Source organism: Triticum urartu, chromosome 2 (genome assembly GCF_003073215.2).
Source record: "Triticum urartu cultivar G1812 chromosome 2, Tu2.1, whole genome shotgun sequence".
Taxonomy (NCBI): domain Eukaryota; kingdom Viridiplantae; phylum Streptophyta; class Magnoliopsida; order Poales; family Poaceae; genus Triticum; species Triticum urartu.
The window spans coordinates 616,260,229-616,273,271 of NC_053023.1; the positions used below are offsets into that span (position 1 = coordinate 616,260,229).

At 54.4% G+C, this 13,043-nt stretch overlaps 1 pseudogene; it reads left to right on the forward strand.

Moving 5' to 3' along the window:
- Positions 1-4,015: 4,015 nt before the first annotated feature.
- On the forward strand, positions 4,016-12,089 carry LOC125537524 (annotated as a pseudogene).
- Positions 12,090-13,043: the final 954 nt, after the last annotated feature.

Genomic DNA, 13,043 nt, shown 5'->3' on the forward strand with positions numbered 1-13,043 from the left:
AGCAATGATGTGATCTAACATAACTTTTGCAGTACTCTTAATTTTCATGCACGTTATTTCCCCGTTCAATTTCTCTTTGTATGCGCGCCCTATGTCGATTGGGTAGGTTCACCGGCGCGGAAGCCCCTAGCGGCGTTTTGGGGATGGATCCCCATGGGCCTGCCGGGTATGCGTGCTGCCGGACGAGCCACCTTACCGTTCTGAACGCGGCCGCTCGAACTGTCGAGCTTGACTCGAGTCAGAATCGAGAGCGTTGTTGATCGCGGAAGGCTACTCTGCCATTCTCAACGCAGCTGCTTGAGCTGTTGAGCGGACTCGAAACAGGGCAAGGGCGTTGTCGATCGTGGGAGAGCCCCCTGGCGTGCAGGTTTCTCATACAAAGGCGTGACATCTCTGGGGGGGGGGGGAATAATCTCATATAAGAAGGATAGAACAAATAAGGGTTCAGTGCAACTTAGCTTCTGTTTGCAGTCGCTCGAGTGCTGATCTTCTGGCCTCCTTTCTTCTCCAAGGGCCACGAAGACGAAGGAGTGCTGGGCTAACTGCTAGAGCCAATTCTCACAACTGCGCCCCCTACCTGGCGTGCCAAAGATGTCGGTGGGAACGACACCTATGGGATCACAAGAATCCCTACTACGGTTAGCGGGGCGCGGGTCATGAGAAGAGCGGATCAAACAGATAGTACACAGTTTGTTTATCCAGGTTCGGGCCGCGAGGATGCGTAAAACCCTACTCCTGCTTTGGTGGATGTATATTCCTGTTCTTGAGCTAGCTCTGGGGCATTAGGAGCTCCAAAAAGCCGAATCCTCCTCCTGGTCGCCTCGGGCCTCCTTTTATAGAAAAAGGGGTTGCCACAGTGGCACGCAGGAGGTGGAAAGGGTACAGTGATGCGAGGTTATCCCTCGCATTACATGACAAGGCGCATTTAATGCGTCTTGCTTAGGTGTCCTTGCTTTATCGGGGACGGGGAGAAACCTGTCTCGTCCGTCGCCGCTCCTTCTTGTGTCGACACGCGCCCTGGCCAGCGATGCCTGTGATGCCATGTAGGTAGGCAGGCAGCTGAGGTGGCGCAGTGGTGGGTCTTCATGAAGATCTGCATGCCGCCACGCAGGTGCCTGCCTAGCTGGTTGGGTCGGCAGCTGCATGCGTACGGTGGTGGAGGTTTAGTCAGCGTGGGCCTGATGGTGGCCCTGCGGATGTCCTTGGCAAGGGCCTTGCCAGGGCCCCGGCAAGGGTCTTGCCGAGGCGCCTGCTGTCATCCCCGGCAAGGCGCTTGCCGGGGGTCTCGTGGTCTTCCCTGGCTGGTATCTCGCCAAAGGTCGTCGTCTTCTTAGTGCGTATCTGATCTTGAATGTCTTCACAAAGATCTGCATGCCACCATGGGGATGTCTCCCGAATCCTTGCCCCTTGGGGGCAGTGGACTCAAGGGTAATTTGCTCCGTAGGCATGGGGCAAGTCGCCGCGGCAAGGGTCTTGCCGGGGTTGCCAAAGCTGTCCCTCGGCAAGGATCTTGCCGGGGGAGTCCGCTTCGTCCCTTTTGCTCTTCGTGGTCTTGGCCTTGGCGTCGTCCTAGTTCCCTTGAGCTTCGGTCTTACCCTGGCTCACCTCCCTTGCCTTGCTTGGTGTGGTGGTGCCCGTGGCTCAGACTGTCCGTGCACAGTTATAGGGGTACAAAAAGTGTACCCCTCTTTTTGTACACCGACAGCAGCACTGTCACAGAGGTGCTCGTCATCAGCCACGATGGAGTTTTCGGTGACGGTGCCCGAGACCCGCTCCAAGCAACGCTGCAAGACCTGTCTGCACCCATCGCGGAAGACGCCGACGCCGAGACGCTGGAAGCCCGCCGCGTCCAGCTTGTTGAGAGTGCCAAGAAGCTAGCCAGCATGAGACGCCTTTCGGAGGCTTATCAACGCGAGATGGACCGCGCTGTTGGCGGCACGCCGGCTCGTGGCGGACCCAGCCACAACGGTATGGTCCGGCAGCATGGCGCGGCCATTGCCAGCATGTTCGGGGCCGATCGCCCCGTCTACGCCACGCCCATGGAGAACATACGAGCCGCCCAAGCGGCAGCAGATGAGCTGGACAACCTGGAGGGCGACGAGCGTCACCACATGATGGAGCGCGTCTAGCAACTCATCAATGCGGCTGCCGAGCAGCAAGAAGCCGGCTGCCGCATCGGGGGCCTCACCCGATGGAACGACGACCAGCCTCCCCGCCAGGATCATGGCGCGACATCTTGGACGCCGACTGATCGCAACCACGGGCGACGAGACAAGGAGCCGGCTGCCAGACACAGCCGGACGCACATCACCATCGAGCGCGACCAAGACGGCCTCCCTCATGCGGTGGAACGACAAGGCGGCTACCGGCCTCCCCAACGCAGAGAAAAGCGCGTGTCTCTGCCGCCTGTCGATCATCCGAGTGTTGGAGGCCGGCTTGGCCCCCGAGAAGGAATCGGACAGAATGATGCCCTCCACCGGACCGATCGTCTCAACCGACCCCTGGCGCTAGAAGAAGAAGACACTTTGGGCCCGCCTTGCTTCGGCCCCCGCATCCGAGATGAGCCCTTCCCCAAAGGGTTCACGCTCCCAAGAGATACGCCCAAGTATACCGGCTCCGTGAAGCCGGAGGACTGGCTGGTCGACTACTCCACCGCCGTCAGCATTGGAAACGGCAACAAGCGTGTTGCCGTGAAGTATGTTCCACTCGGCAACAACCTGAAGCCCCACAGCATCAATAGTTGGGTAGATTTCACGGAGGCCTTCATCCGCAACTTCACCAGCACGTACAAGCGGCCGCCCAAGCCTCGCCAGCTCTCCTTGTGCGTCCAAGGCCCCAACGAATCGACTCGCGATTACCTCACACGTTGGGCCGAGCTGCACAACTCTTGCGAGGGCGTGCATGAGGTGCAGGCCATCGAGTACTTCACAGCCGGGTGCAGAGAAGGAACTTTGCGCAAACACCGGCTCCTCTGCGACGAGCCGACGACCCTCGACGAGCTACTGATCATAGCAGACAAATACCCTACGGCCGATTCCTCCATGAAGATGGAAATTCAAGTTGATGCATTGGCAAGGTGGCTCCTCAGGCTCCTCGGACCCCGGCTGGTGACACTAGTCGGCGCCAACAGCAAAGAGACAACAAGCAAAAAGCCCCGATGCCGGCTTCCACCAGCCGGCAGGTGGCAGCAGTCGAAGACCGGCAGCCGGAGGGGCAGCCTCTTCCCAAGCGCCAGAAGGGCGGCAAGCCCAACTGGTTGCTCGCCTTCTCCTATGAGCAGAATCTTAATGCTCCCTGCAAATTCCACAGTGGCGCGAAGCTGTCCAACCACACCACACGGAAATGTCATTGGCTCACACGAATCTCCAAGGGCGAAGGGCTGCAACCACCCCCGCCTGCTGGCCAGCCGCCTCCGCCTCCTTAGCAGTCGGCGGCCCGCCCAACAGTCGACGCCGTTCAAGATCAATTCCCTGAAGAACATGGAGCGTATGTTGTTTTCACCAGTGTGGCCAATGACAGGTGCAACCGGCGCCGACAGTCTCGTGAGGTGAATGTCGTGGCCATTGAAGCCCCAGAGTTCATGCACTGGTTAGAGAGGCCAATCAGTTGGAGCCGGGATGATCACCCAGAAGTAATGCCTTCCCCGGGCTCTTACGCTTTGGTGTTGGAGGCCACCTTTGCCATGGAGAGGCGAGCTGCTCGTTTCTTCAGAGTCCTGATAGATGGCGGCAGCAGCATCAACATCCTGTACCGTGACACCATGGAGAAGTTAAAGATTAAACCCAAGCATCTCCTGCCCAGTCGGACTGTCTTCCACGACATAGTTCCTAGCCTTTCTCACTCACCAATCGGCAAGATCCAGATAGATGTCCTCTTCAGGGACGAAGACCATTTCCGCCAAGAGCCCATCTGGTTTGAGGTGGTCGACCTGGAAAGCCCGTACCACGCACTGCTTGGCCGACCTGCTTTAACCAAGTTCATGGCGGTGCCACATTATGCCTACCTCAAGATGAAGATGTCGAGTGCCAAGGGACTCATTACCATCTCCGGAGATTATCAGAAGTCGTCCGACTGTGCGGCCGCCAGCAGCCGGCCGGCCGAGTCCCTTGTGATCGCTGCCGAGAAGCGGCTCCTTAACCAGGTTGTGGCCATGGCCGGCAAGCAGCCGGACATGTCTCATGATCCCAAGGAGGCGGAAGCTGAAGGATCCTTCAAGCCGGCCAAGGAGACAAAGAAGATACCGTTGGACCCAGAGCGCCCGGAGAGGTACGCTGTCGTAGGCGGAAACCTTGATAGCAAATAGGAAAGCGAGCTCGTCGATTTCCTCCGTGAGAATCGGGACATCTTCGCATGGTCTCCCAAAGACATGCCGGGTGTACCGACGGATTTCGCCGAGCACAAGCTACATGTCAGAGAAGACGCCAAGCCAGTCAAGCAACCCCTACGCCAACTGTCGGAGGAGAAGAGAAGAACCATTGGAGAAGAGATCGCCCGTCTATTGGCAGCCGGCTTCATCATGGAAGTTTTCTTCCCAGAATGGCTTGCCAACCCAGTCCTTGTACCGAAGAAGAATAACAAATGGCGCATGTGCATTGACTACACCAGCCTCAACAAGGCCAGCCCAAAGGACCAGTTTGCTCTGCCACATATAGACCAAGTGATAGATTCCACAGCCGGATGCGAGCTGTTGAGTTTTTTGGATGCCTACTCAGGATATCACCAGATCAAGCTGAACCAGGCAGACCGTCTAAAGACTGCATTCATCACACCATTTGGAGCCTTCTGCTACCTGACTATGACATTCAGCCTGAGAAATGCCGGTGCCACTTTTCAGCGTTGCATGCATAAGTGCCTCCTCAAGCAACTCGGCAGAAATGCCCACGTCTACGTAGACGATATCGTGGTGAAGACAGAGAAGCACAACACACTCCTTGAAGATCTCAAGGAAACCTTTGAAAATCTGCGCCGATTTCAAATCAAGATCAACCTAGAAAAGTGCGTGTTCGGAGTACCAGCCGGCCAGCTCCTTGGCTTCCTGGTCTCAGAACATGGCATTGAGTGCAACCCTGTGAAGATCAAAGCCATTGAGAGGATGGAGAAGCCCACCTGACTGTGAGACGTCCATAAATTCACCGGCTGCTTGGCATCCATCAGCCAGTTCATCAGTCGGCTAGGCGAGAAGGCTCTTCCCCTGTGCCAGCTCATGAAGAAGACCACTCATTTCGAGTGGAACGACCAGGCGGATGATGCTTTTCTCCAGCTGAAAAAGATGTTGACGACGCCGCCTGTCCTGGCGGCTCCGACTGCTAAAGAGCTCATGTACCTTTACATCGCCGCTACTAGCCGGGTGGTCAGCACGGTCATAGTTGTGGAGCGCAAGGAAGACGGCAAGGCATTACCAGTCCAGAGGCCGGTGTATTACCTAATGAAGTGTTGTCCGCCTCCAAGCAGAACTACCCCCACTATCAGAAGATGTGCAACGACGTGCATTTTGCCGCCAAGAAGCTGAAGCCATACTTTTAGGGGCACCCAATCACTATTGTCTGCACCGCCCCACTTGCTGAGATCATTGGCAATAGAGATGCTTCTGGCCGAGTGGCCAAATGGGCCATCGAGTGGGCCCCCTACACCATCTACTACCAGCCTCGTACCGCCATCAAGTCCCAAGCACTGGCTGACTTCCTCGTCGACTGGGCCGAGACCCAGTACCTGCTGCCAGCGCGGGACTCCACCCATTGGCGGATGCATTTTGATGGTTCAAAAATGCGCACTGGTTTTGGAGCCGGCATCGTCCTCACCTCTCCCAAAGGCGACAAGCTCAAATACATGTTGCAAATCCACTTTGCCGCCTCCAACAATGTGGCCGAGTATGAAGCATTAATACACGACCTTCGGTTGGCCAAGGAAATCGGCATCCGCCGAATCCTATGCTACGGCGACTCCGACTTGGTGGTCCAGCAGTCTTCTGGTGACTGGGACGCCAAGGATGCAAATATGGCAAGCTACCCTTTTTTCATTCAGCAACTCAGTGGATACTTTGAGGGGTGCGAGTTCCTTCATGTGCCAAGAGCCGACAATGAGCAAGCAGATGCCTTGGCACGAATCGGCTCCACCCGACAAGCAATACCAGCTGGTGTCTCCCTTCAACGCCTCCTCAAGCCGTCGATCAAGCCATCTCCGGAATCTGAATCCATCTTTATGCCGGCTCCTCCCGAGGCCGACGGATCCAACTCTAGGGCTGCGGCAGCCGGCTCGCGGACCTCGGCAATCGGCCCGGGGATTGCAACAGTTGGCCCGGGGACTTCACCAAGCGGCTCGGGGACTGCAGCAGTCGCACCCGACCTAGGGACTTCAGAACCCGGCCCGGAGGCTGCGGCAGTCGGCCCGGGGACTTCATCGACACAGCAAGCGGCAGCCGACTCCAACCCGCCGCCTCCCAGCCCAACCGTCCTCATGCAAGTTGCAGTTCTGGCAGTTGAAGAACTAGCAGCACCTTCATGGGCGCAACCCATACTCAACTTTCTAGTAAACAAAGAGCTGCTGACTGATGAGATCTCAGCCCGACAAGTGCAACGTCGAGCAACAACATACACCATTGTCAACAGAGAACTTGTGAGGCGCAGTGTCACTGGTGTGTACCAGCGCTGCGTGGAGCCGTAGAAAGGCCAAGCAATCCTCAAAGACATCCACCAAGGCGAGTGCGGCCACCACACAGCTTCCAGATCACTCGTGGCCAAAGCTTTCGACCACGGTTTCTTCTGGCCGACTGCCTTGGAGGATGCCAAGGATCTAGTCAAACATTGCAAGGGGTGTTAGAAGTTCAGCTCGCAGCAACATCTACCAGCTTCTGCACTCAAAACCATTCCCTTAGCATGGCCTTTCACCGTCTGGGGCTTGGATATGGCGGGACCATTCAACACAACACGCGGCGGCATGACCCATCTGCTTGTCGCCGTGGACAAATTCACCAAGTGGATAGAAGCAAAGCCAATCAAGAAGTTGAATGGTCCGACTGCCGTGACGTTCATTGCAGATATCACCACTCGGTATGGAGTACCACATAGCATCATCACGGATAATGGCACAAATTTTGCCAAAGGAGCCTTGGCGCATTTCTGCGCGACGCAGGGCATCCGACTGGACCTAGCATCCGTTGCCCATCCACAGTCAAACGGCCAAGTTGAGCGAGAAAACGGCCTCATCCTTTCCGGCATCAAGCCCCGACTGGTCGAGCCTCTAGAGCGGTCGGCCGACTGCTGGATTGATGAGTGTTGGCCGTCCTCTGGAGCCTGCGCACAACTCCAAACAAGGCAACCGGCTTCACGCCTTTCTTCCTCGTCTACGATGCCGAAGTCGTCATCCCGACGGACATTGAGTTCGACTCACCTCGCGTCACCATGTACACCGAGGAGGAAGCAAAAGAAGTGTGAGAAGACGGTGTCAATCTACTGGGGGAGGGCCGACTATTAGCACTCTGTCGGTCCGCCATCTACTAGCAGAGTCTGCGCCGCTACTACAACTGGAAGGTCAAGCCAAGATCTTTCCTGGAGGGAAACCTTGTGCTCCGGCTGATCCAGCGAACAGCCGGCCAGCACAAGCTCTCGACACCTTGGGAAGGCCCATTCATCATTAGCAAAGTTTTGGGCAACGACTCCTACTACCTGATCGATGCTCAGAAACCCAGAGCATGCAAGAGAGACGACTCCGACAAAGAGACAGAGCGGCCATGGAATGCAAACCTCCTTTGAAGATTTTACAGTTGATGCAGTATGTACCATGCTATCTGTTGTATTAAGTACGAAGACTCCGGGTCCCCCGAGAAGAGCTCGGGGGCTACCCTCTTTTCTATATATGATAAGTATTATGCCTATGAATGTGTTATTTCATTATTCCGCCTGGTACCGGGTTCGACCAGTCGCCCCGGGGGCTCGCCGCCTTGTACTATGTGGAGCTTCCTGTAGTCGGACAAGTAGTGTGTTGGCTGAGGGAGTCCTGGACTAAGGGGTCCTCGGGCGTCCGGCCTGTTATCCATGGGACGAACTGATGGGCTGTGAAGACACGAAGGCCGAAGATTGTACCCATGTCCGGATTGGACTCTCCTTGGCATGGAAGGCAAGCTTGGCGACCGACTATGAAGATTCCTTCTTATGTAACCGACTCTATGTAAACCCTAGATCCCATCGGTGTCTATATAAACTGGAGGGGTTAGTCCGGAAAGGATATACTCATTACCATAGTCATATAGGCTAGGCTTCTAGGGTTTAGCCATTATGATCTCGTGGTAGATCAACTCTTGTAACACTCATATTCATCAATATCAATCAAGCAGGACGTAGGTATTACCTCCATAGAGAGGGCCCGAACCTGGGTAAACACCATGTCCCCCGTCTCCTATTACCATTGATCCTAGACGCATAGTTCGGGACTCCCTCCCGAGATCCGCCGGTTTTGACACCGACATTGGTGCTTTCATTGAGAGTTCCACTGTGCCGTCAACGAAAGGTTCGATGGCCCCTTCAATTGTCTATAGTGACGCTGTCCAAGGAGAAACCTTCCTCCCCGGATAGATTTTCGTGTTCGGCGGCTTCGTACTGTGGGCCAACTCGCTTGGCCATCTGGAGCAGATCGATAGCTACACCCATGGCCACCAGGTCAGATTTGGAAGCTTGAACTATGTCGCGGATATGCGTGGAGACTTGATCTTCAATGGATTTGAGACCGCAGCGATCACTCCCCCTCACCCCGATGAACATGACTTAAATATGTCATCGGATCACACCCAGGAGATGGCCCCTGTTGCTACAACGGCCTTAGAACCGGAGCAGATCGTGCCATCTGAGGCCACCGAGTCCACGGTGTTGGAGCCACACATGGGCTCGGCACCCCGCAATATCTGCGTCAATGGAACTCCGTACTCGTCTCCGGCTATGAGTTCCGAACCGGGCACGCCCGCCGACACCGAGCTGGATCGGTTATCGATTTTCAAATTTAGCGCCGCAGACATCTTCCAGCACTCACCTTTGGGTGTTGTGCTAAACTCTTTAAAGAACCTGTCCCTGGAGAAGAACTCACTGCCGAACTATGTTCGGTTCGAGCCAAAGGCTGATGATGGGGAATTTCGCTTCCCACCCGCCACCCACTTCATAGCCACTGTCGATGACTTAACCGACGTGCTTGATTACGGCTCCGAGGACATCAACGGTATGGACGACAATGCCGACATGGAGCAAGGCCAAGACCCACCGTTCACTGGACGCTAGACAACCACCTCTTCGTACGATGTGTACATGGTCGACACACCTAAAAAAGCTAGCGACGACGGCAAAGGAGATCCAGTTGCGAATAAACCTTCTGAGACACAGTCCAAGCGCCGGTGCCCTAAACGCCGCTCTAAGCCTCGTCGCTCAAATGATGGAAACACTGGCACCAGAGAGAATAGTACTCCGGGCGATGCCGAAAACAATGAAGACCCTGTCGGGGCTGCATCCGAACAAGAGGAACAAGACAACGGGCAAGATAACCCTGATAAACAGGCCATGCCCAATGACCCAGACGATGATAGTTATCGTCTAGTCTCCGAGGATGATGAGAGCCTCGAGAGTAAGGACTTAGTCATGCCTGAGGCACCCCTTGAACAGTAGCGCTTCAAGCGCCATCTAATAGCCACTGCAAGAAACCTGAAGAAGAAGCAGCAGCAGCTCCAGGCTGATCAAGACCTGCTCATTGACAGGTGGACTGATGTCCTAGCAGCCAAGGAATATGGCCTCGAGCGCCCAGCCAAGAGTTACCCAAAGCGCAGACTGCTACCTCAGTTTGATGAGGAGGTACCAGACCCCATACTTCCCTCACGCAATGTGGACTGACCACCACGTGGTCGGGATAATACGGCGGACCGGCCACCCCGCGGTCGGGATAAAACAACAACTCAAGCCGAACGACAGCCCACCCCACTGCCTCGCAAAAACAGGGATAGAACAGCTCGGGACCATACATACGACCTTCGGCACGAGCTAGACAGTAGAGTAGGACACACCAGATCAATCTACGGATCGCGAGGACGCTTCCCAATTCGGGATGATGGCTACCTATTCGGACGTGACAAACCTAGTCACACCCGGGCCGATAACCGCAGACGGACTTCATCGGAGGTGCGCCGTGACGCAGCCCGATATAGAGGTGCCGCACACCCTCTCTTCTTCACAAATGAGGTGCTGGATCATGAATTCCCCGAGCGGTTCAAGCCCGTCAATATTGAATCATACGACGGAACAACCGATCCTGCACTATTGATTGAGGACTTTATTCTCCACATCCACATGGCCCATGGAGACGACCTCCACGCCATCAAATACCTCCCAGTAAAACTCAAAGGGCCAACTCGACACTGGCTAAACAGCCTGCCTGAGAATTCCATCGGCATCTAGGAGGACTTGGAAGAGGCCTTCCTTGACAACTTCCAAGGTACATATGTCCGGCCACCCGATGCCGATGACTTAAGCCACATAGTTCAACAACCTGGAGAATCAGCCAGAAAATTCTGGACTAGGTTCCTAACCAAAAAGAACCAGATCGTTGACTGTCCGGATGCCGAAGCCCTAGCGGCCTTTAAACACAATATCCGTGACGAATGGCTAGCACACCACCTTGGCCAAGAAAAGCCGAAGTCCATGGCAGCCCTTACGGCACTCATGGCCCTCTTTTGCGCGGGTGAGGACAGCTGGCTGGCTCGTAGCAAAAACACAACCAGCAAGACAAGCCCCTCCAAGGCCAATAACAGCTCCAGCAAGCTCCGGCACAACAGACACAAACGCTGATGCAATGGAGACAACACCGATGACACCACCGTTAACGCCAGATCCAGTGGCTCAAGTCCGGCCAACGAAAGAAGCCCTACAAAAGGAACAGTGAGGGACCATCCAGCCTGGATCACATACTCGATCGTCCGTGCCAGATACATGGTACCCCAGATAAAAAAGCCAATCACACCAACAGAGACTGTTGGGTTTTCAAACAGGCTGGCAAATTAAATGCCGAAAACAAAGAAAAGGGATCATAAAGTGAGGACAAGGACGAAGAGCCCCGGCAGCCGAACACTGGAGGACAGAAGAAATTTCCCCCTCAAGTCAAAACGGTGAACATGATATACTCTACGCACATCCCCAAAAGGGAGCACAAGCGAGCACTTAGGGATGTCTATTTGGTAGAGCCAGTCGCCCCGAAATTCAATCCCTGGTCATCATTCCCGATCACCTTCGATCGTCGAGATCACCTAACTAGTATCTGGCATGGTGGTTCTACCGCACTGGTTCTCGACCCAATCATGAACAGATTTCACCTAACACGAGTCCTAATGGACGGTGGTAGCAGCCTCAACCTGCTCTATTAGGATACAGTGCGGAAGATGGGCATTAATCCCTCACGAACCAAACCAACAAAGACTACCTTTAAAGGAGTCATACCAGGCGTTGAGGCCCGCTGCATGGGCTCAATCACGCTGGAGGTGGTCTTCGATTCTCCGGACAACTTCCGAAGCAAAGAGTTAATCTTCGATATCGTCCCCTTCTGCAGCGGCTACCACACACTGCTCGATGAACCGCGTTTGCTAGATTCAACACAGTGCCACACTATGCTTATCTCAAGCTCAAGATGCCCGGTCCGCGCGGCGTCATAACAGTCAATGGCAATACTGAACGCTCCCTCCGGTCAGAGGAGCACACCGCCGCCCTAGCGGCAGAGGTACAGAGCGGCCTTCTCAAGCAGCACCATAGTACGACTGCCGAGCCCCTGGACATCATTAAGAGGTTCCGGACTACACTGCAACAGGACAACGCGACTCATCAAGAGCTCGGTTAGCAATTCGGCCTCCGTCCCAGTCCCGATGAAGTAGTGGCATTCGTACCACGCGTACATAGTTACGCACTCAAAATTCCATGGACATCGACGGAGGCACAAGCCAGCCCGGGATCTACAGTTTGGCTAGACCGATCCCGGGCACACATATAACTTTACTATCCCCTTTTCCCTTTTTTTAGGTTGCTCTTACGTGGGCCTCCTTCGACGGCCTGATTAATGGCCCTGTCAAAGGATAAACACATCGGATTGACACAGAGCACAGGCGTACATGGGAAGCCCTAGAGGCTAACTAAATGATTACTCTATCCATTTTAGGACCCACACGCAACTCGCCTTTGGTCGCGACATGTCAAACAGCCGGTTTCTTATGGCATTATTTTGTACTAATGTGCTTAGACGCATTAACCCAACTATAATGGAAACAATTCATGATCCAAGTTCAAGGGCCCCAGATCCTATCTCTGTTCTCCCTCTGTTTTCCTTTAAATTACTTATTTTCTAGCAACCGTACACTTTGGTACGTTTCATATTTGCCAGGGGCTCCCCATCACCCCATGATACGACAACAAAGTACGGACAATCCTTAAAGATAAGTTCGGCACCCTGAATTTAGCATTATATGCATTGGCTCCGAATCATGTCTTCGGTCAATAGTTGGGTTGCCCAGCTCCTGTGCTTGCTACCCTATGTTCCGCTAAATCTTCTAGGGTAGTAAAGGGAGAACTACTGCGATTGTGCCCTGGCCTTGACCAGATGAGCACCTCAGTAGAGAAAGCCGAAACTGACTGTCATGATACGGCGAGAGCCGGTCAGCTGTTTGAGGGTTACAAATCATTGGAGATTTTTTCTGCATTATGCAACAAATCGGCATTTCCCGATCACATGCTGACAACACCCTAGCTTGAACCAGGGGCTGCGCCCATGCTTTATTATAAAACTCCTATCACTAAGTGAGGGCGTTTAAGCCGGATAGTATGATTGCCTTGTCCGTTGCGCTAAACAACTCCTTCAAGGGCCATACAATTGGATCAAGATTGTTTAGATTCCATCCCGAACACCTCCGTACTACCTACGTGAGGGCAGAAGCCGACGAATGGCCAACCCTCAGATTACATACAACACGGCCGCACATGAGGAAACAATTAAAGCATAACAAAATTACATCACAAAACAGGCTTTGTTTTTTATAA